Consider the following 24,004-nt stretch of genomic DNA (forward strand, 5'->3'; position numbering starts at 1 on the left):
CACTGCAACTGGCTTCTTGCAAAGGCTTTCAGTCCCATTCCCAGCTGATCACGAACTGTTGAGCTGGGTATGGGAATCAGCTGGTGAAGTCTGATCTCTGTTATGCCATTTAGGGTAGAGGAACTTAAATTGTCAATTTTGCCATAATAAAATATGTGAATAATTTTGACATGGGATGCATGCTGAGTTTCAGAATAGCCAAGCTTGAAGGCAGGGAAGAAAAATTGTGAATGTTAATTAAAAGGTTTTTTGAGGTGAAGGCTGAAAACCCCAACTTACTTTGAGGGTTTTGACCTATCTAATGTGTTTGCCTCTTTAAAAAGAGCAACGCGTCCTGTTCATTGTACTTGTTTTTATGCTTAACATGTATTTTAGCTGTATTTAAGTATTTCAGTAGCAAAATTAACCATTTAACTAGCTAACCACACACAGACTTGCAGGTCTGATTTTGCTGCAGCCTCATTGCTGCATTCTTGCTCCGGCCAGGGTCTTGGCTCCAGTGCTTTGTTAATGGTTTGGTTTGGGGGGGGTTGGTTTGGAGTTTTTTGGGTTCTCTTTCCCCCTGACACCACCAAGTGTTGCATCTACATCGGCTGTCTGGTCCAGGCGTCTCCCTCTTCCTGCACAGTGTTCTGGTGAAGTTCCAGTGGAGCATCGGTGGGGTTGGTGGGGGGTGCAAGCTGGTTTTTGTGTGAGCAGAGGGTCTGAGCTAAACCAGAAAGTTTTGTTTCCTTCTCCCTAAGCGTTTGGTATTTATAAATACTACCCTCGGGTTACCAGAAAATCGTGTCTCTTAGCAATCAAAATCCTGATTGCTCCCTTCCAGAGAGCTGCCCTGCATCACTGGGGGAAGCAGATGTGGCCATCAGACAGATCCTTGTTGCTGTTTTCTGGGATGAAGCATCAGCATCTGCAGTTGGGCTAGATGATCGTTGCAGGTCCCTTCCAACTGACCTCTCCTCTCTTCTCCTCCTCTCTTCTCATGTAGACAGGATTCGGGAGCTGCAAGAGGACTGGGCTGTAGATCCCAGCTGGTATTTCTGTTCTTGCATTGGTGCAGGAGGGGTTAGGTGCTCACTGGCTGGCTGTCTTACACCCTAAAGCCTGAGAATTAATTGTCTCAATTTTGATTGCATCAGCAAATGGAGTGTGGTCACAAAATGCAGTGAATCTGCTACAGTAAAACTGAAGTGGATTGAAATACAGAATTTTCATTTCAGGAAAAAAAAAATTGGTCTTCATTGAATTTCAGGGGGAATATGATTTGACATTTTCTTTAATAAAATGCCATAAAAATAATTTAGGAAGAATGTTAATTTTTGTAATTTGTGGGAGAAATTTCTTTTTTGGGATTTACCATCAATAGCTTATTTCATGGCACATGAGTATTAAGGCATTTATCATTAAGGATGTGTATCATGTTTCATTGTTTGTTATGTACCATTACTACCTATATGTCAGAATAGTTAATTATCTAGTTTTGATCATTTATATTGGAGTCATTAAGGCAGTTTGGTTTTAAGTCTTTTTCTAGGTTAAAATACCTTTTCTCTGAATGATGATGAAATATTTCAACGCTGTATCAAGGAGCACAATAGATATGTTAATATAAGGATATGAAAATAGAACCTTGGGGATTCAAAACCTTGAGCAGATTGGTTTCAGAATATACTAGGAGTACCTTCCCTGAGTTTGCATATGCTTCCCAAGTGTTTTGAATCTGAAAAAAAGAGCTGTTTCCTTTTGTTTTGCTTGCATTTTGGTTTTTGTTGTTTTTTTGTTTTAAGTTGGACCAAATGTATTTGACAAACTCTGCTCCTCACTTGAATAGTCAGGTAAGAGGATTGAATGGTCCCCGTTCACCACTATAAAGATAGTGGGGGATGAATTTACCTACAAAATGGCAAGTGAATTGAGGATTGAGAGATGATAGCATGTACAAAAGACATTTCAAAGCAGGCAGGCACTAAATGTTGAATTTTGTAGAGTACCTGGGAAATTACTTCAGATTATCCTCTTGAATCAGTGTACTTTTAAAGATCATAGGCTGGGTCTCTAAGGACAGGGATTCAGTTTTCCAGGCTAGCTGTTTCTCTGGTTGTTTCCAGACATCTACCAGCTCTGTGGTTGCATTCCGCTCCAGCCACATACTTTCTCTGCGCCCCGGATAAAGTGTGACCTAGTAGGACGGTGGGCCTTTACCGTGCTCTCCATCCCTTTCTGTGATGGCACGGTTCTGTCTATTTCTAGCTAAACAAATACAAAAGTTTGATTTTTATTTCTCATTTCATGTCAAGCATCCTTCTCCCTTCAGCCTCCCGTGATCTGCGAGATGCCCTGGTCAGGGGTGATGATGGCTCTGCCTGGAGTTCCAGGCATCTCAGGGGAGCAGAGCAGCATCCACCTCTGTGACAGCACCCAGGCAGAATCCGGGGTTTATTATGCCTAAATGCAAGTCAAAACCTGCAAGAAGTGGTTTAATAATGGGAATGTCAGCAGACCCCTGAGTACAATGATGCTGCTGGATGCTTTCATAAATCTAAGGTTTAGGGATGACAGTTATGATGCATGGCACTGGGAGAACGTGAAACTGCAGTCATTAAACAAAAATGGGCTTTTAAACTAATGGCAGCTGCCTAAACAGTTTTGCAGTGAAGCAGATTCCCTTAGGCTACCATTCTTCAAATAATACAGGTCCTATTTACTTTAAAAATCAGGAAAATATTTTGTTTTGGTGCTGTAGCACTGCTTTTACATTCATCCCAAAGGTCAGGCTGCTACGTGTTTGCTAGGTTTTAAGCTGGAGGTGTTAGAAAATAATAAATGGCAACATTTCCAGATAATTCATTCATCATTATTCCCCTGAATTAAGCCACCTGCCATACCAAGGATTCACACCTGCTCCTAGATGGGTTTCCAAGGGAATATGGGGGCACTTTGCTCCGTCCAAACTCGGCTGTGTTTAACCCAGTAGGTAGTTCTGTACAATGTCTCTGTTATACAGATTTTTATCCAAATATCTCCCATCAAAACCTGTTCCAACTCCTGCTGGTTTAAAATGATACACAATAAAGCAGTGTGTTGCCTTGTCTCCTTTGAAGCTGTCATTCCCAGCCTAAAGCTGGAGGTGTAAAGATGCACATATTGCCTTTTCCTTCATGCCAGAGGGATCCGGGTGGACAGGTGCTACCCGTGATCTGAAGTGTGTTGGCCAACTCCTTGAAGAGGCATTTCAAGAGTGTGTGGTGGTTGCAGAAGGCCAACCCATTCTCAGCCGCCCACTTTCACATCTTTTGTAACTTTTACTTTACCCAGGCTTGGTTTCTTCCTGAAAATAGCTTGTTTTGGCTCAGTCTCCCTGTCCCCCTCGTTCTGCAGCTTGATCAGAACCTATAATCTTTTTTCTTCCCCCCCCCCCTTTTATTGCAAGGAATAGAGGAGAGCACAAAATAACCCTGACTGTGAAAGGATGCCGAACAGCAGAATTTGGTTGTTTTGTTTAATATCTCTCTTCATACCATACATGGCTCAGAGCCCACTTCTCTCCCTAGAAGCCCAATTTCAGCCTGGGGCTGGCCTTGCTTGCTGAGTAACTCCAGATTGATTTTTTTTTTTTTTTTTTAATTATTAGTATTATTTTTAAAGCAAACAGTTCCATTAGAAATGTATGTGAAATCCATTGTGATCAGTCATATTTCACTTTGAAGCCCTCCACGTCATGAGATAACAGTTTAAAGCTGGATGTTGTAATGCTCTGTAGTTTTTCTAGGAGCCCTGCAAGACCAAGCAGAGGTTGGGAAGGATGGGCTGGAGGTCTCCTGCCGTGTCAGGGAGGTCGAGCGCAGCTTTCAGAAGCCAATGAGTCTCTTCCAAATGTCGCCTGCGGTCCCGGCTCTCTGTAGGTTTTGGTTGTCCTGTGAGACCTGGGTAACATACTGCTTCTTTCCACCACTTTTCTTCTTTGCTTCCGTAGTCTGTCCTTACTGTAAATGTGTTTTCTGTCAGCAGTTCTTTGTGGACAAGGAGAGCTGTCTAACTGCGGTGGCTTCAGCCAGGTTTTCTTTTTGCTGGGGAGTATGCTTGAGTCAGGAGAGGAAGGTGGAAGAAGAAAGGTTAAATTAACTGTGACATGAATGTTTGAACAGATGGCTGACCTTTGTAACACCAAGAACCATTTACTTTTAGAAATTTGCAGGCTGTTTGAAGTTTGTCATGCTCTTTACAACCATCTAAGCGTAGATATATGACACGATTTATTAGCTTACCACAAGGCTCCATTGCTTAATTTCCCTGCTGTTTGAAACACTGAGCTTTAGGTGGAATAAGCAGGATCCAGGAGCATCAATGGGATCAGCTCCCTTGGTGCCAACTTTCTTTAAACTTCTAGAAGCTGAGGGAGGAGGGATGCTCCCGGTCATGCTGGAAGGAGCTCAGCTTGCTCCCCCGGGAGAGCTCAGCCCTAGCAGGGATGAGGGCCATGCAACAGTTAATTGTGGACAGGGAGGAGACAGATGATCATCCTGCCCCAAATCACTTAACCGTCTTAAGGGTCTACCCTTGCCTGCCTGAACTAGCGAACTAATCTTTCAGTGAGCCACACAAGTGAGCACTGAGCTATGTATGGTATGAAGAGGGAGATGACACAAAACGATCAAATTCCCCTATCCCACCCCTCCCCAGAAAGCTGTGCACCGTATGCCTGCCTAATGGGGGAAGAACATCACTGTTTGGAGCAAATTGTTTCAGCCCGTGGTGGGTTCTCTGTCCTCTTGCGGCTTTTTAGGTCAGGGTTGCATATCTTCTGAAAACATTTGTGGTGAAGGCCAAATAGGTGGTGGCTTGATGCAGAAAATCCTGGAGAAATTCTTTGAGTCAAGAGGTATCGGACTAGATCAGTTGTTCTCAAATTAATGCTTTTTGTGAGGGCACAGCAAATTCCCAGGGGCTGCACTTTGGACAGTTGTGTGGTGATTTGGAAAAGCAATATCTGCATGGTGGCAACACATGAAGTCTGTGGCGCCTTTCTGGAGATCTGCTGGGATGAGTGATGCTAAGGGTCCCATCTGGGATTCAGTCAGTCAAGGGTGGAGGTACAACCGTGAAGTGCTTGGAAATTGTCATTATAAGGAGTGCACCATGTTAGTCCAACAAAAAGAAAGAAAAAAATCTGTATCAGTGCAGCATGTATTTCTTTTACAGAGGTCTGGCTTATCACTACGGTTGGCTTTTCTTAATTACTGCTAATGCTTCTGCAGGCTGTGCAGTTGGAGCTGGAATGTGGCTGGCCCGGAGTCAGGGCGCAGAGGCTTTTATCAGGGCCACTCGGAGACAGTCCATCTGCAAGATGTATTTTTTTTTTCTTATTTGTCTTCTCTAAATAAAAAGTGATGCTGTGAGAATGTCCCTTCCATCCTATTGCTTCACTCTACCAAAGCTGCCATTTTCTGACAGACTGTTTTAGAAAGTTGTATTTGGCAAATGGCTGTTTACTTAATTCCTCTGCTATCGTTGCTGCTTGTCCGTGAAACCCAAATCTGTTTGCATGCAAGCTCAGCTGTAGCTCAGTTCAGAGAATTCTTTAAACCGTAGTTGCTTTCTGCTCTTGTTTGCTTTTTTTTAGCTCCTTTTCTCTCATGATGGAGGAACTGCAGGTACTTCATATCTGACAACGGCAAATCCAGTACCTGCAGAACCAAGGCTGTTAGAAGCTCCGACAGGTGCGTGATCAGGTTTCCTTGCTTACCCCAAGTGTTAGAGCTTCAACACTCTTGGCATCCCACAGCTATAACACAGAGAGCATAACGAGGATTAGATTTGCAGGGGTGAGTTTATTGTGTCTGCAGAAAACCATGTGAAGCGCCACAAAGGAGCAGCCACCTATGTTGGTTCCCCAAGTGCTGTTGGCTCAGGTCTTCAGCCAACAAGGGAGATTTCTCCATGATTACTGTCAACAAGACTGGCTTGTCAGGAAGACTTGGGAGAAACAGCCTTTTTTTTTTTTTTTTTTTTTTTTTTTTTTTAAAAGTTATTTCCTTGGGCTCAGTGCCATCTCTGAAGTGAACTTACCTGCTTGGGACACTGGGATTTGTTTTAGAAATTAAATACCTCCTCCATCATGGAGCTCTGTGCAGAACTGTGCTGTTCACTAGGGAAAAAAGGAGAGTCCCTCAATGAAACTGGTTGTTGCAGGGTTTTTCTTAGACTGATAAACTTAAGGCTGTCCCTGGCAAAGTGAGCTTAAGCAAAGCTTAATGTGCTTTGCCCACAGTTACTGCGATACAACCCAGCTTTGGCCACCCTGGCCTAGCACTGGGTGTTTCTGGAGGAAGGTAGAGCATAGGGACTGTAGTTATAAAGGGAAATGCAATTATAAAAGCAAAAGAGCAAACAGTTGTTTATAATCTATAAAAATTGATACTCATTGCTCTCGGGTTCACCTTCCTTGCCTTGAGGTTTTCTCATTAGAAGCAGTTTCTGTAAATACCATCTCTTTCTTTCCCCTTGGAGAGATCTCAAATTGCTGGGCTGGAATTGTTGTCTGGGTAATCAATAAACTTTATTCTACACGACAGGTTTTTTTCCTTGAAGTTGGTTCTTTCTGTACTGGAGATAACATGTCTAAAGCAAATGTAAAATGAAGAAGGGTTAGATTCAACTTGACTCACTCTTACAATTTTGCAATATGAATGTCTTCCAAAACAATTATGGTTATTGCTAAGTGGACACTAAATGATTAATCTACTAGCAGACAGCCAGTGCAGTAGTGTCTTTGAAACAATTTTTGAGCCTCTTCCCCGCTGTTCTTTCCCTGCAAGACTGGTTTAAAGATAAGACACTGACAATAAAATAAATTGTGATTTGTAGCCCAGTTCTCTTTCAGTCTACTTCTTTGCTTCAGTGTTACACTTCTGCCTCACAGTGAAAAGCATGTAATGAAAGGGGTTTAATGTCTGCCCTGAGCCCAAAAAATATTCAGTCTTGTATTTCATTTGAGGCATATGCTTAAATTGTCATGAGGTTGGCTGGATTTATTGATGCACTTTGATGCATGCTTAATCCACGTGAATAACGATGCTTGAGAGCTTTTGTTGATGGGAGGTCACAAGTGCTCTTCTTTGTGAGTTGGTGGCATCATGTGCAGAGCATGTGTAAATATTCACTGACCATTTTACCGTCTGGACTAGTCCTTATAATGGGAATACCTGCTTACATCCTGGTTTTCTTCTCAGAAGGTCTCTCCTTTTTGCTACGTGGTGTGGAGGGAGAACTTCTCAGCGCTTAGTTAAGGAGCTGAATTTGCAGCTGAATTTAGGGAGATGGCTAAACACTTTAAAATGCAGTGATTTGTGAGAGAAAAGGCAAGACTGCAGAAAAGACTCCAGTGTGGTGCCTCATAGATTGTGTAAACTTGTACATTTTTAACATTTTTACAGCTACAAGTCATAACACTACGTACCATGTTGCGTTGAGACAACTGACTCAGAAAAATCTTCTAGAGTCTGTTGATGCCGTGGACTTGCCTATGTGCTAGTGCTGGTTTTAATTGTCTTTCTGTTTGAGCAGATGTCGTCAAATCTGACCTCAAGTTAGAGGTTAAGCTCTTGAATAGCAATGATACGTTTGGTTGTATGCCCAGTTGAGCCGGCTCAGAGCTGGTGAGCAGCAGTGGAGCTGGGCATAAGTCATGGAGTTACTCATATAGCTTCTTACCCTTGCCTTAAGTTGTTCTGGTTAATAATATGATATAATAATAATTCTGAACAATAATAGGTTTGCTTCCCTGGCTTGTGTGATGGCAGTTCTGTTATTGCAGAGGTTTTGAATTTAACTCTCAATAAACTGTAGGCACAAAGCCAGTTACTGAGTGTATGGTTGAATACTGGCTTGATGGAGCTACAGAATATTTTCCCTGCGCTTGGAAATATTTTCTCGTCCCCTAAAGGCAACCCTGTGCTCTGATGGCAACACTTTTGTTAGAGCACGAGAAGGCTAAAAACTGGCTCATACTGCAAACTTTCTTAATCCCAGCTTTCTCAGGTAAATGAATCACCTTTTGTTAATTCCACGTGGTGGAAGAAACAGTCGTGACAGTACTTATAAATGATGCAGTTTGCTTTTGCTCCGAATGCTGAAGTTTGGGAGTGAACTCCAGGAAGACATCTGTGCTCTGTTAAGGTTATTCAGAGCAAAGCTTGGTTTTAGTCTTAATGTATTTGCTATCAAATTCTAGTAGGTAAACATGAGACAGACTGCTCCCACCCAGCAACAGATATGGTTGTTTTGGTGCTATGGCTTTGGTGCCTGTTCCAAAATGACTCAGATGACCAGTGCTTAAAAATAAGCACCCTCCTCTCCTCCGAACCTCCAGTGTGGGGGCCTGTGGTGCAACTCCTGCCAAAGGAGATCAGAGAGGAGTGATGGTGTGCTGAGGTCAGAAAAGGGATGTGAAGATGTTGAAGGAGACCACCAAGAGCGGTCTTGCCTGTGGGTGCTGCAGGATGAGGCAATTCATCTCATTTAATCTTATTTTTAAGATAGTTTAAGATAGTTTTCTCCATGCATCGGGAGACTCTGTCATCATCCTGTTGTTTAGGTTTCTCTGTGACATGGTGGTGGTCAGCATGTTTCAAAATAGCAGATTTCACAAAGCTGTGTTGATTGCAAAGCCCAGTCTCGTGCTGTTGCAGCGAGCGGCAAGTAGACTTCCAGCCCGAACAAACAGGTCCCCTCTCGCGTGTTGGCCCTGCTGAGAGGCTGTTCACTTCCCTCCCTGATTAGAAACTGCCCCACTTTCAGTTTTAACTTACGGTCTGTTTAATAGTTTGGGGCTTTTTTTGTCAGTGCTATGGGTTTTTTTTTGGTTTTTTTTCCATCTACTGTTCACCATCCTGATGCAGTTATAGCAAAAGCTCCTCTCCCTTCTTGTGCTTTTGTTTTAAGATGCATCAGCCAAGTGCTGCTAGTCTGCCACTTTCCTTAGCATTTTTTAAAAAATATGTATCACTGAAGAACATTTTGGTCTTTGCTCTTTATTTTTATTTGCGTGATCTAATTCAGCTTGACTTTGGCAATTTCTCTTTGCCCCTTTGCTTCCTGACCTCCGTGACACAGCTGTCTTTGCCGAGCAGCCCTTCCTTTCCATTCCTCGCAGGCACTCTGCTTAGTCCTGAAATCCCTTTTTTGGTGATTGTTTCTTCAGTTAGATTGGGAATCATTCCCTATATGTCTTCCCCACTTTGCTTGGGGTTATAAGTACCAACTCTTTTCTTCTTCTTCTTTTATTTTTTTTTTTTTTAAATCTTTGCTGTAAAGATAGTCTAAGCTTCTTCCAAGCATGTCCTTGAGCACTTCAGTCCTGTTGACTTCCATGCCGAGTTCCTTTGATTCCTCAAAGCTTATGGGAAATTGAAAATACTAATTTCTGTGTTTCGCTTCAGAGTATTCTTCTACCTAAACCACCTCTCCACTTTCTGAGAGCACTTACAGCTACTTACAGTGTCTAAATTAGTACGCCCTTTTCTAGTTCAGGAGCTGGAGGATTACAACTGCTGTCTGCTGCTTCCAGGAATATCTGTGGTCAGCTCTTAGCATTAATAGTAGGTTCTTCAGTTGAATATTTTGGGAAGTTACAGTCCCACAGTAAGATAAGCCGTGTTAGCACTTTTATCTTGCTGCGGACCTTGCAATCTACACTGCATTCCCATGAAAACTCTGTAGGGTGCAGGACAACCTGTGCCATTGTCCCTCCTTCTCCCAAGCAGCGTGGACCCCATAGCACCATAGACCGGCCATGACTGCCACCCTTCTGAGTTTCTTCTTGTTCTGCTTCCTGACTTTTCCATTGTGTTGCCCTGGCTCCCTGTATCAGTATTTTAATCCTTGATCTTGTTTCTTACTCATCATCTGTGAATTTCTGGCTAATTAACTACCATCCTATCTGGCTAGTGCTATTGATGTTAATATGGTCTTTGTTCTCCTAAGTTTGGATGATATTATGTGCTTTTTTGTCCACATTTACCAATCCCCCTGTCTGTTTATTAAAACCAGATGTGGGAATTAACTGTATTCCTGATTATCCTCTCTAGAGTTTTTTTTTTTTTTCCTTTAGTTTAAAACTCTCAGCTGTGCCTGCTGTGATCACAGAAGGCCACGGAGAAACATCCTTTTTCCATTAATGCTTTCTGGTGGTGGAACACCCTAAAACTTCCCTTGCAGTGTCAATTCTTGAACCATATGGATGACATTAACTTGTAATGGCCTTTCCTTCTCTTTGTAGCATCGAAAGTAAGTCCCCAGGGATGATGCTCAGAGGCTAAGCCTGGTCTCCCCAGGCTCTCTCTATAGCCTAGAGGGAGGTAGGCACCACTAGGGAGCATATAAAATGGGCTCCTGCTCCAAATTGCCTTCCTAGTCTACTTTTCCCACTGGCAGAGAGACTATCCTCTTCTGGGCTAAATTTAGTCCTGAGCCTAGTTCATACTGTGGTTGAGTTCTCCATCTGCACACTGAGAGGAAGGGCACTTCACCTCTTACCAGAAAGCCAAAGATAAATCTCTCAGGGAACGAGGAAGTCGAATACTCTTAATAATAAGGACCAAATAAATTGGTGTAAGTAAACAGAGAGCTGAGGACAGTACAGTGGAGCAGCTGGGGGCACGGGATGGAAAAGGAGATGGAGAAGCGGAGTATGATGGAGAAAAGTCAGGCCCCAGGCACATGAGCTGTGGCCTTGCAATCAGGAACAGCTGAAAGACTTTCATGGTGCAAAGACATCTTGCAGCATCTCTCCAAGCGGGAAGAATGGGTCCAGATTGCTGTGTCTACAGAGGACGATTGTTTTATTTCGCATTAAGAAGGTAGACACCAAATCAGATTTCCACTCTGAGTTGTCTTATATTTTTAGCCTGTGATTGGATTGCAAATGCACAGTGGTTATTTACATTTCTGGAAGCAGGCTCTGGTGCCGTCTTCTTAACCAGGATCCGAGTTAATTTGCTGAGCTTCCAGATGGGAGCCATTCATTTCTCTATTACAAATTTGCAGGAGTGCTTAATTTAATCTAGATTTTCTAGCTCAGTAGTTTGCCTATTCTAACATTCAAGCGTTTTCCTTACCTCCCCTTCTGCTTTTTTTTTTTCTTGCCCTTGAGCTGAATTATCCACTTGTGCAGAAGAAAGAAAATGGGTTTTGCAGAAGGAGCCACCTGTCCATCATCCATCCTGCGTGGAAGCAGATTGTCCTTCCATCTCCTATAGAAGGTTTCCTAAGAGGGGACTAAGCGCAACGTGTAGCTGGTAGAGCCTCTTAGCCCTGTTTCACTTGGTTTGTTGAGGCTTATTAAATTTTGCTAGCTTCTTTGTTTTAAACTATTTAATGATCACCTTATTCTGGTCTAGTACATGTGCTGAATGAAGATGATGTTAAACTACTGGCTTTTTCTCTGTTGCAGGTAGATAAGGATATTTGCGGGGGGGAGGCTCATAATTTTCCTTAGCAACATTCAGCCTCCAGTGCATTGAGTGACTTGTGATTGTATTACAGCCATTCTTTAATGAAATTTTAAACTACATGCCTCTTTACAATCACTTCTGCCTGGGGTTCTTAGCCATGCAAACACTATGTATATCATTGCCGTGGCGTGCAGTACATACTGAAGAAGCAGATGGAGTGCAGACAGGTAAGGTTGACTCATGAACCAGCCTTTCTTCATTACTGCATTTTCCATAACAGTTAAGACTGTGGTAGGAAAAAATGATGCATCATGTTTTAGGTACTTTAGTTTCAGAATGAGTGTATTGAACCAGCTTGAGGTCAACTTTATTATTTCTTCTCCTTGTGTTACGAATTTCCAGTGTTCCAAATAGCCAAACCTCATCCTAGAAAGACACAGAAGTGCTGCACAGAAGGACTGCATCCCTAAGCCCCCGAGACACAGCGTGCCCGGAGTGACAGGCATGCTTGAGAGCTTGTCCTGAGCAGGTTGGGTCAGTGACCTGCAATACTTAGCACATGGATGAGCACCTACAATTGTCCTGCGTGGTTTCTGTGTTGCTTATGGTTATGCAGCAGTTGAAGGAAGCTGGGGTTGGTAGGGAATACGCAATATGAAACTGTCCTACTTCATTCCTTGCTCGGGATTGTTGCCTGTGAGGCAGTGATGATGGGGATGATGCGATAAGGTACGAGAAGACATCTTTTTGTTCTGCATCTGTACAACATAAAGTCTTGCTGCCTCCTGGTCTGTGGCTCAGGCCCCAAGGTGCTAGGGTGATGCTTTCACCCAGGTGATGCTCAACCCTTGCAACAGTAGGGCAAAGTGGGGTAGTTGGCTACACAGTTGGGAGGCTCTGGCTGCTCACTTCTGGTATAAATAGTCCTTGGCACTTTTACATTTTGGGGTTGGAAGTGTCAATATTGGTTTTCCTCACAGCAGATGAGTGGACAGGCTTTGGAGTATTTTATCAGGCGATGGAAGCGATGGGGGGGCTCACTTCTGGAAGGTGGGTGATGGAGCATGGGGCAGGGCTGGGTGAAGCAATACTGCAGTTGTGCCTGGGAAGGCAGGCACGGGCTGGGCAGCGCAGCCCAGCCTCAGGACTGAGGGCAGGGGATACGTTTTGTACATGCTCGAAGGGTCAAGGCACAACCTGGGCCTGATTTTCAGCACCACTGGCAGGCTGTGAAACACCACAAAGGCAGAGGTGGTGTGGTGGAAATGATGCATCAGAAGATTATATGGCTAGCAGTACTCAGGTCAGCATCTCAGGTTAACAGTCAGTAACCCAGACAGGGTGGGAAATTATATGAAACTATATGAATGGTACTATAATATATATTTTATTAGACCGTTGTTTTCCATCTTGCTCTACCACTGTAAAAAAGGATGAATATAAAGGAGAAAGAAGCAGCACTGGTATTAGAAACAGAAGCTTCTCTAATGTAGCCATGAGATAAGCTTGTTACATCGAAACGGTCAGCCTGGAAGTTTTCTCCCCGTCGTGCTGCCCATGCAAACTCATTAAGAACCTTTAGGAGTTTCTCATGGTCTCCTCCTGCCTTAGTGTGAATAGGACACTGAAAACATGGGATTATGGCTGTGCTCCCCCCACTCGCAGAGTCTTAACGGTGTGCACGTGTTGTGAAAATTGCTTGGCGAGGCTGCCCTGCAGGAGCTGGAGCTCTTTCAGGCTGCCTAGCAAATCCTATTAAGTCAGGAGTGTCAATACAATGTGTAAAACTTTGGTGCGGGGCAGGGGGCAGGGAGGCTATTTATAGCTGCAGTAAGAGTATTGTGTGCACAGGGCTTTTCTCTCACACCTAATCAGGGACCTTGGCAGATTCACTGTTCCCTTTACCTGCTCAGCAGCTTGGGTGCCAGACCTCCGAGGGGACCAGTATTTTAGCTGGAAATCCCGGTCATCTTCTAGGGCCATCTGAGGGCCATTGTGGAGGAGGAGGTCGTGGTTTTCTGCCTGCCTCTCTGTACAGCATCTCCTTCTCTCCTGGCTCACTGGGTTCAGCGGTTTGGCTCTCAGGGCGCGCTGTGCCCCGCCATCACCACCAGCGCTGCGGTGGGAAGGAGGAGGGATGCCACATATATGTCAGTGATGTCATTAAATTTCTCAAGCTGTCTCCATGATGAGTGAGCTCTCTGAAATGTTTTGGGGCAAAGTGCATAGGATCTGGAGTTTGGAGGGACCGAATGCGGCAGAGCTCCAGGGGCAGGGTAACAAGGAGATGTGCTTGGCCTTTGTGGGAAGGATGATTTACGCACCCTGTCGGCAATGTCAGTTCATGGTTTTGGGGTCTGGCTGGGTAGATAGGAAGGACTCGCCTATAAGAAGTTTCCCGCCTTGGGTAGTCCAGTGGTGGAGCGAGGGCCTCCTTTGTAAGCGTGTGTTCACAGTCTGGTTTTAGGCTTTGGCATTTGGCAAGCACACTAATGGGATGTCAAGGAATTGACACTAATTTAGTTTTAAAATAACACAGTGTTAGGGGAGCACAAACAGCAAAGACCAGCAAGAACATGCTCCTTCCCGCAGCTGGTCCAGGCTGGGGTCCCCCCACCACTGCTAGCCCCTGGGATGCAGCTGTGAAGCACAAAAAAAGTGTTAATAAAGCATACAAGCTTTCTGCATGCTTACCGCATTACACTGAGCGAGTTGATTATAGGGATTGTTTATTTTATGGGATTTTTATATTCTTATTGGGAGCCATTTGCCAGTCTGCACGGAAGTCTGATTAGCTGAGAATTGCTAGCTCTCTTGTATGTGTTGACCTATAAAGTGAAGGATGCAGCAATAAACACAGTCCGTTAGGCTGCTGGAGAGGTCTGTAGGCTTCTTTGGAGGCTGGAAAGGAGAGGTTTTGACACTTAAATGCCTTTCCCTTGGGAACTCGCCTGTGTTCGGCATGGGGGGCCTGTGCTGGCATCCCTTGGAGGGGCTGGCAACCCATTTCAGCCAAACGGCATTGCTCTCGGCTGCTGGAAATCTGGGGTCTGGGTGTCGGTGGGTCTCTGTGCTGACCACGGTGGTGAGTTGAGAAGGAGCTGCCTTACTACAGGGGGTCTCGTGCAAGAAGGGAGCAGGACGCTAGTGTCAGTGCAGCCATAAATCTGCCCCATCGGCAAAGCCCCAGGTAGCAGGAAGGGGAAAGATGCTGCTTCTGTAGATGAAGGGAACAGGGAATTGTGGCTGACTGTGGTGCTTCTGCGATGCCTTCTAGAAATAAGCATGATGCTCCTTGCAGAGTGCAGTTCATTAGTTAAGTAAGTGTAAATTCAAGTGTCCTTCAGGGTACGGGGGCACAGTATAAGGCTTCCACTTCGCCCAGCAAATGCACCTCCCCATCGGTCCGTGTAAAATGACTTTCAGTTTTTAAGCAAGGGGATATTTGACCTTAGCACTGGGCACCTGGGTGTGTTGCCGGAGGGTGTTGAATGGGCACTGTATACGAGCGGATAAAATACAGACAAGGTGATTAATGACACCTGCAGCCGTGCAGCGATATTTTTGTGAAATGTCTCCAGTGTAGCAAAAGCGCCAGGCTGTTCTCTCCAGTATCCTCTTTTATTTTCCTTAATTACAACAGAAGATTTAATTTTTTGTTAACGGTGTAGGAAAAACCTTTGGCAATAAGGCAAGCAAAGGCTGTGGAGAACTTTGCCCTCTGTGGTGGTGCATTCAGGATGCCACTGCCAGCATCATGTGGGGTGAGGTGGTTTGGGGCAGCAGACTGGCGCTGCTGCTGTCCCCATCCCAGCAGCCTTGGAAGAGACCAAGCCTCCATCCAGGACAGGATAAAGGTATATTTTTAACCACTGTTTTGACAGCATGAGTTCAGCTGCTTGGTCAAGGTGGATCTGGGCTGCAGCGTGCCTGAATGGTGTGTCAGCGTGTAGTTTGCCTTCAGTCCCTTCTAGGCGCACCAATACATTGACTTGTTTAGAAAACCCAGTCTGGCTGCTTGAGATGGGCCAAGAGGGCAGAGTGAGAGTGAAGCAAGGGGTAGTTGTTAGCTAATGTAATCTGCTGTCCTAAAGCCAGCCTGTGTCTTACCATGTGTTTGTTGGGTTGGACTGGGAAAAGATGTCCACATGTTAGTTCTGCTTCTTAAGATCCACAAAAATAGTTGCCAGCCTTTCCAAAAGATTTTTAAATTACTTAAGGTCTGTGCAAGGCTGCATTGAATCTACTTTTTATCCTAGCATAGAGGACCACTGTGTGGTTGGAGTGGCCCAACCATGTTAGCTTCCACCTTTTTATATTCACAAACATCTTATTGTTGTTGAGGTTGTGGACCAAAGCTTGTGTGTGTTCAAGCCTTGCAGTGCTTGAAGCTGTCCAGTCTGTCCCTGAGCTACTGTGCAATGGCATACCCACCAAATTCTTCTTGTCTTGGAGGTAAAAATCAGCAGTGAGATACTATAAAAGAGGCAGATGCCGTCTTACAATTTCAAGTGGCTCCATTTTATCTTTGAAGTTTGCTTTCATCAAAATGATGGCTTACACTTGTCCAAGCAGTATGATATCCAGCAAGTAGCAAGGGCATTTTTCTGCCTGGGATTAGGCGTTGCCAGTGACGTCAGGGCGTTGTGGAGCTGGCGTGGCGTTTGCAAACTATCACTCATAAAACCAGTGCTGTGACTAATTAGGGTTCGCAGAGCTCTGAAACAGTCATTTCTATATTAATAATGTTCACATCTAAGTGGCCCTCCGCTGGTGTGGAGTTTCTCTTTGAACAGAGGTTGAAACAGGTAATTTTCCCATTAGAGCCTGAATATGTAGCCACATCAGGCTGTGGGCACAAATTGGGTCTTGTGTAAATGTATTTGCTCCTTGAAGGTTTTCTTCTCTTTGATGCAGAACTTGCTGCTGTAGGTGTAAATATGTGTATGCTGACCTAGTGCCCCCCTTTTTTTAAAGAAAGATCTATGAATTTCTGATAGACACATTTTGGAAAAACAGGGGATCTTTCAACTTTTTATCTTTATTTTACCTTTGAGGGAAACTAAATGCTGTACCAGAAATTCCCATGGTGGATGGGTGACCAGCCAGGTGGTCTCCTCCTAGCTCCAAAAATTTGACCTGGGGAGCTGTAGACTGCAAAACCATCAACTGCTTGGAAAAACCCTTCAACCCTTTCTACCTGCCTGTGCCTCTGAAACTAAAGTTTGGGGTGTCTCTTGAGATCCCATATCTTGTTTAACTGAAACACTCAAAGATACTGTAAGTAATGATGTCTGAGGAGCTGCAGAAGAGAAGCAAGAGCAACTCCTGGCTAGTAGGGATTCAAAACTGTGTTTGAACTGGTGGGAAGGGAAAAATAATCTCATGCTAGCTCTTACTTCTCTGAAACGTCTGCAGTGCAGCTTTGGAGGAGTGAGCTGCATCTTCTGCTGGTGCTCCTGGATGTCCTAAGCCTGGGTGGTTTTTGGGGAGATGTGAAAGGGGGAGATGAGCTGAGATCAGAGCCGCCTGCCTGCTTTTTATGCCGTAGCAGCGCTAAGGACGCATTCCCTTTCTGAGCTCTCTCTTCGGGTTTTGTCTGCTTCTTTACTTGAGAGACTTAATTCAGCATTTGAGAGACTCTTATTTTGCCCGTGTAGGAATGGGGCTGCTGAGGGGGATAATGGAAATGTTCGGGGCGATAGGGTGACGTCTGTTCTCCACCATCGCCCAGGAATTTCTGAGTGTTGGAAGGATGTAAAATGTAAAACCCATCGCTGGGCGGAGTGAGGGTGAACGTGCGGTTTGTGCATGTGTTTTCGCTTCGTATTTAAGAAGAAAAAAAAAATCATCTAAAAATAAACTGCCAGCTTGCCTCCGCTTCCTGGTTCGCGTGGGGCTGAGGCGGAGCAGCCGGAGGGATGAGGCGGCTGGCCTGGAGCAGGGAACCCCCGTCCTGAGCCGGGGGCGGCCAGAGGGGTGAGGTGAGGGGGCGAGCGGGGGGCGTCCGGCACCCTTTCGGGCAGCCGGCCGCAGAGCGGGGCTGATGGTGCGTGGCTGGCTGTATTCTGGGTGCAGGGGGGTCACGCTGCTGTCGGACAGTACGGCAGCACCCTGTGAGTGTCTGTCCTTCATGGGGTGGCTGCGTGAAGTCCCTCTGCAAATATGCGTTATGGCGTGATGGTGCGAGTGTGTAGGTCCTCCGTCAGTCCTGAGTGTATGAGTTTCGGTGGGGAGGGAGGTGGTTGGCTTTGAACCCTAAATTGTAGAGAGTGGTTCAGAGGTCTGGAGTGGAAGAAGCAGCTCTGAGTGAAATGGGTGAGCGAGGAAAGCAATGGTGAAGCCATCAAAAATGTAGAATATAATGGCAGCCTCCTGTGCCGATGCAGCAGCGTGGCGTTACGGTGGTGTAACCAGCACTGAAACTCGGCTTGAGAGCCACCGGGACACTGTGCAACGGCAGCTGTGCTGGCTCGCGGGGGGCTTTGCTCTCTGCGTAGGGAGGAGCAGCGCGGTGCAGGGGCAGTTTGCTGAGCCGGTGCTAGCAGAGCTGCAGACGGGAAGCGAGAAAGGCACTGCCTGGCTGAAACCACAGCGCGGTGTGTTCGTCGAGAGATGCCCTGAGAGCTTATTTTCTCATTAAAGATGCTACATTTCCTAATGTGTTGATTTTTTTTTTTTTTTAAAAAAAACCCCAAAACCTAATGATATTGTGCAGGGGATGCACAGCTGATTAAAATGTTTGTAATACTGAAGTGTTTACAAATAAGTTGATAATGGCAATAGGAAGTTGCGTAGTTTTCTCTGCTCTTTACAGGCAGGACTGAAACTCCCCTAGCTTGTGGTCAGTAAGATATTGCAGAGCCTGGTTCTGGCCTGAGCTGCCAGCAGGGACTTTTACTTTCTTCTTCGTGTGAGCTAAATCCATTTTACTCCGTGAACCTCCATGAACTTTGTTTTTACCTCCATGAACCTGCCTTGCTTGTCTCAAATCCAGAAGCTGGCTATTTGAAAAGATTTCTCTGAATGTCCTTCCAAGTTTTATCAGTGATTTCTCATCATTAGTCCTACCAACATATATATCGTCTGTATATTTACATTGCATATTTTTACTTCACAGCTTGTTAGTTCTCAGAGGTTTAGCAACCTCCTGGAAAAATGTGCACTGATGGGGGAATCAGTGGCTTCAGTCTTTCATGACCTTGGTTTTCTGACCTGTATTAACATCTTTTCCCCCCTGCCTGGAGGAGATGGCACTTGCAGATTCAGCAGTGGGCTGATGGAGTGGCACCGGGGAGGTGCGGGCTTGCTGAGCAGTGGGTTGCCCAGCTGGGGTGGCCAATGAGAAGCATCTGGCATTTAAAAAACATTAGTGGGCGATGGATATTATATCCTTATGTAAAAGGTACTTTTAAAAGTGCCTGGAAGGGTTGCAGATTGCCCATCTAGCTGGTGAAGCATCTGAATAGCAGAGCTGCATGGGGGAGCATCTTGCCATAGTTGGGGCTTTTCTGAGCAGGGATAAAGTTGATGGATGCAATTTAGTTTCCGGATAACTGTAGGCAGTTTAGCACAAGTAATCACGAAGGAAATAATGGTGGGTGGAAAGGGAAATGTGACTAGTGTGGCCGAGCAGGGCTCTGATGAGTGTCGTAAATGATGAGTTTCTTTCCACCTTTTTTTTTCCCCCTGAAGAAAGTCCAAGCCCTGGTGGCTCTGTCTCTGCTGCACAGCCTCCTGCTTCGCGGAGCTGCTGCAGCCACCTGGGCAGATGCTCTGGGCTGCGGCCGCTGGGTACCAAAGCACCCAGCGGGGAGGAGATGCTTCTGCATTGACTCGAGTGGTGGCAGGAGGGATGGATGTTTAACAAGGGCTGCCATCGTCTCGTCCTTGCTGGTGTCGCAGCCCAGGGATGGCTAGCTGCTTTTTATTGACCGCAGGTTATTCATCCGCTTGGTTTTCCTCTGTGGGGGAAGAACTGGTTATAGTGCAGGGATGCTCCTTGGTGTATCCGGCGGTTTCAACTCGGCTTGAATTTTGTGACTGATGGCTGCAGCAATCGAATTCGGTGTCTGAAGGCAGCGCTGCAGTCATGCAGCACTTGGGAGGGGACTACAGTAATTTTTCTATTTAGCTTCTCTGAAGACTTCTTTTCATCTGGCCAGTTTGGCCATTTTTGTTGTTGGTTGGTTGGGTTTTTGATATTTTGAGGTGTGTATGTGGTTTTTTTTATTATTAAAGATGAAATAATAGCTCCTTGCCTCTCTAATGTAATGTAATTAGACAGAGGAGCAAGCTATTGAATGGTTCTGGCTAAAGCTGTGAAAAAGAATAAATTTAACTGCTGTTATATGAAAAATCTTCCTCCTTCTGCTTTTCTGATGATGACTGCCCATTTGTATTTTAGCATCTGTTCCTGTAAGAATGTGGAAGCAAATGAGCTGGCTCAGCAGAAACTGAAACCCAAACTAATCTCATGCTGGAGTAAATCCTCAATAGTCTCATTGTCTGTAGGCACTTTAGCAGCAAACCCAGAAAAAAAAAATCAGCATTAAAAACCTGAATAGATGGCAGAGAAAGCATCAAAGCCCTTTTGTTGTTTTCCCCAGCACCCCTCAGGCTCCATGCACGTGGCCGGCAAGCACAAAGCTCGGCAACAAACTGCCGTGAGCTTTGTCCTGCTGCCCAGGGTGCCGGGCACAGGGTCCTGCAGCTGGCAGTGCCAGAGCCCGGCGTCACCATCACCGGCGGGCGGCCGGTTGCTGCCAAAGCTCTTTGAGCTCTCCGAGGCTGGCTGCCGTGCATCCCGCAGAGTCCTCCCATCCTTTCACCCTGCGCTTCCCCACTTGCATAACTGACTTAGGCATTACCCTCCCTGCTCTCCTTGCCGTGTCTTTGGTACTTGTGCATCACTTGGCCTCTTTGTTTCGATAAATAACTTTCTCAGCCAAGTTGCTCCTTAGGTGAGGCTGGGAGTGTTTCAAAGCAGAGGCACTAAGTTTACATTCTTGCCTATTTAATTTTGTAGATCAGTTTCATACCTAAACTCAGTGGGGTTATTTACTGAAAGTATATGGAGAATAGTATTTCTCATTTAAAAAAATACCAGTTGCTTGTGAACTCGATGCTTCCTCCGGTCAGAAACTGAAAGCGGAAAGGATTTTTTTTTTTTTGATTACTTTATCAGACTGAGAGAAATGTAGATATTAGTAGAGCATAAACAGAAGGAAGTAAAGTAGCTCTCAAGTGTTTTAATGATCTGAGTAGCCAGTCTGTTTAGTATGAGTTGTCATTGAACCTTCAATTTGGAACTTAGGGTTTTAGTTTGTTAAATTAAATAAAGCATGGCAATAGAGTTTCTAGAAATTGTGCTCCAGCTTAGCTGTGCATACATTCTTCAATCCCACACACAAAGGATTGCTCGGTCTGTGCTGGTATTCCCCGTCTGGGCTTTTCCTTGCAAGGTGTTGTTGTGTATTTTAACTTATTAATGCCATAGACAGTGGGATTGAGTGTGCCCTCAGCAAGTTTGCAGGTGGCACCAAGCTGAGTGGTGCAGTTGATACGTTTGAGGGCAGGGATGTCATCCGGGGGGACCTTGACAGGCTTGAGGAGTGGGCCCATGTGAACTTCATGAAGTTCAGCAAGGCCAAGTGCAAGGTCCTGCATCTGGGTCAGGCAACCCCCAGTATCAATACAGACTGGGGGATGAATGGATTGAGAAGGACTTGGGGATACTGGTGGACAAAATATTGAACATGAGCCAGCAACGTGCACTCACAGCCCAGAAACCAATTCTGTCCTGGGCTGCACAAGAAGCAGCATGGCCAGGAGGTGATTCAGCCCCTCTGCTCCACTCTCGTGAGACCCTACCTGGAGTCCTGCGTCCAGCTCTGGAGCCCTCAGCACAGGAAAGACATGGACCTGTTGGAGCGGGCCCAGAGGAGGGCCATGGAAATGGTCAGAAGGATGGAACACCTCTTCTATGAGGAAAGGCTGAAAGAGCTGGGGTTGTTCAGCCTGGAGAAGAGAAGGCTGCGGGGAGACCTTGTTACAGCCTTTCAGTACTTAAAGGGGGCTTATAAAAAAGATGGATAAAGACGTTTTAGCAGGGCCTGTTGTGACAGGACAAGGGGCAATGGTTTTAGACTGAAAGAGGGTAGGTTTACATCGGACATGAGGAAGATATTCTTTACTCTGAGGATGGTGAGACACTGGACCAGGTTGCCCACAGAAGTTGTGGATGCCTGGAAGTGTTTAAGGTCAGGTTGGATGGGGCTCTAAGCAACCTGATCTAGTTGAAGATGTCGCTGCCCACGGCAGTGGGGTTGGACTGGATGATCTTTAAAGGTCCCTTCCAACCCAAAACGTTCTCTGATTATTCCTGTGAGATCTGGTGCCAAAATCTGCGTTTGTTTACTGGCAAAGGCTGTGATGTTTCTTAGGTGATATTTATACTGTACTTGAACAACTGTTGGCACTGCTGCTTGATGAAGGTAAGCAAAATTCCTGTGTCTGAGTGGAAAAAATGTTCTTCAAGTTTAAGACATGAGGCATCTAATATTTTCAGTCATGGTAAATGTAATATTTTATGGGCTGGGAGGCAACGGTAGGAAAGAGGTCTGTAACCTTTTGAAGGAGAGGAAGCAGATTTTTTTTTTTTTAGGCTTGCCAAGTGTTGCCATTTATCAGGCAGCTCCTCTTTATCCCCAGCCCCTGTCCTTGGACCTGCCCAGGACTTATTTGAAAGGACCTTCCACTTTGTCAGTGCAGGGTGATGTTTGCTGCGGCAAGATGTGTTTTCCCAGACGGCTGCTTGGCAAAGCAGGGAAGTCCCGTCAGCTGCCTTTTGTACTTAAATTACCCGCTTTTTGGCACAGCTACAGGCTCTTTTTAGCCCTGTGCATGGTGCCTGGCATGGTGAAAGCCAGATCTCAGCTGCCACTTCTCTGCATCACAGCAGGAGCCCTCCAGCATCGCGCTTTTGGGCTGGGGCAGCCACCGGCAGATGTGATCCCCATCGCAGACTTCCACTGGTTAACTTTCAACATGTACCAGCCTCAGATGTGCTCTTAGCAAAGAAATGGTAGCTCCCACCGCTTGTACAGACGCGTGAAACCAGGCTACTCATGTTAAACGTAGTGCTGGCTGGAGAGCATGTGCGCCATGGTTTTCTCCGGGAAGGCTGCAGGCTTGGAAACACTGGCTGCAACAGCGGTGTCAAGAAATTGTATGTGTTTTAGTGGGGTTATTTGTGGGTAAAGAGTGGTGCTCTGCTGTTGAGGAGCTCTGTAAGCTCTGCCTGTGGTGCTCCTGGCAGCCACCGTGGCTTCGTGGTGTAGCCTGGAGAAATGTGCTGCCACGGCTCCCCTCCCTGCCAGAAGGAGCAGTTTCGGTCAAGAAACAGTTGCTTTTTATAGGAAAACTAGATCTGGGGGATTTATGCATGCACCAATTTTATTAACTGGCGTGCCGAGACATGTAGGGGTTTGAAGCTTTTTCACAACTTGGGTATCAGAAGCAATGGGCCATTGGAGCAAGCACCTGGCTGAGCAGGCTTGTGCCTGGCCAAAGCTACCTGTGTGTGCCAGTGTACATCCAAACGCCCTTATGGAGTAGACCACAGTTTTGGCAAATGATCAAATTTGCGGTGTTTTTGCATGGTTTCTCCCTATCCATTTGCTTGCACGGCGACCCAATCCAGGCTGCCTTTCTGGTTTGCAGAGGGTTCTGCCATCTTGCTCTGGTGCAAGCACTGCTTGGAGCTAAGGGAGGAGTTGTGCCAGGCCGCTGTGGTCCTGCCCAGAGGTAAAGCAGCAAAGGGCACACTTCTCTTGATGTCAAGAAAAAAAAAAAAAAGTGCTTTTTTTCAGTGGCAAATCTCTCATCGACTGCAAGCACTGTGTGTCTGTAAGCATGCATGAACATGTGTTTGCTGAAGAGTTTCCCCTGCCCGTACAGCAGATCCTGAGGCCCCTCATGCTCCAAGCAGGCTGCAACCTGCTCATAGTGTTCAGGGTTGTTTTCAGTCACCTTTTTCATTGCTCTAGTAAAGGGGGATTTTATTTTTTATTTTCAGAGCAAAATGCCTAATGGCCTTTCTGTTTGTTACAGCTGTTCCTCTGATGTGCCAGATCTGAATCTCCCCCTTTAGGAGGAAAAAAATCTTATTATGGATAAAACACAAATATATGTGTGTGAGAAGCTGCACTTGCTGAACATGTTTTCTAGTACACAGATCCTATTGAATAGCAAATAGAGAGTGATTGTGGTCTCCCCTAGTTAAGGCTGTGGTTAGATTTGTTTGGTTGGTTTGTTTTGTACAAGCCTGCTGTATTGTTTATAAAACAAATACACTGTTATTCCCTGCTTTTCCACTGGATGGGTGGTAGAAGTGGTCCTCGTCAGTTGCCCAACACTTATAGCTGGAGCAAAACTGGAAAATCCTTGTGTGATGTGCACCACTAGGTTGTACATGTGGAGATATTCCAGAAACGTGTTGGATCACTTATTTCTTAACGTTGTTTTTCCACTGAGCTTCGCATCTCTTCCAT

At 45.5% G+C, this 24,004-nt stretch overlaps 1 protein-coding gene across 8 annotated transcripts in view; it reads left to right on the forward strand.

Annotated features, from left to right (window-relative positions):
• Positions 1–24,004, forward strand: part of HPCAL1 (hippocalcin like 1) — a 67,053-nt gene that overhangs the window by 22,493 nt on the left and 20,556 nt on the right. The window contains exon 1 of one of the 8 annotated variants that reach the window (XM_087776588.1): positions 17,317–17,434. The exons of 6 other annotated variants lie outside the window; for them this stretch is intronic. The gene's annotated coding sequence lies outside the window, so the exon portion shown is untranslated. Of the gene's footprint in view, positions 1–17,316; positions 17,435–24,004 lie in introns of those variants that run through there. One more of the 8 variants, XM_087776589.1, reaches the window with a different exon arrangement.

This window comes from Nipponia nippon, unplaced genomic scaffold, assembly GCF_047370975.1.
Source record: "Nipponia nippon isolate SJK-2023a ecotype South Korea unplaced genomic scaffold, ASM4737097v1 scaffold_4, whole genome shotgun sequence".
Lineage (NCBI taxonomy): Eukaryota > Metazoa > Chordata > Aves > Pelecaniformes > Threskiornithidae > Nipponia > Nipponia nippon.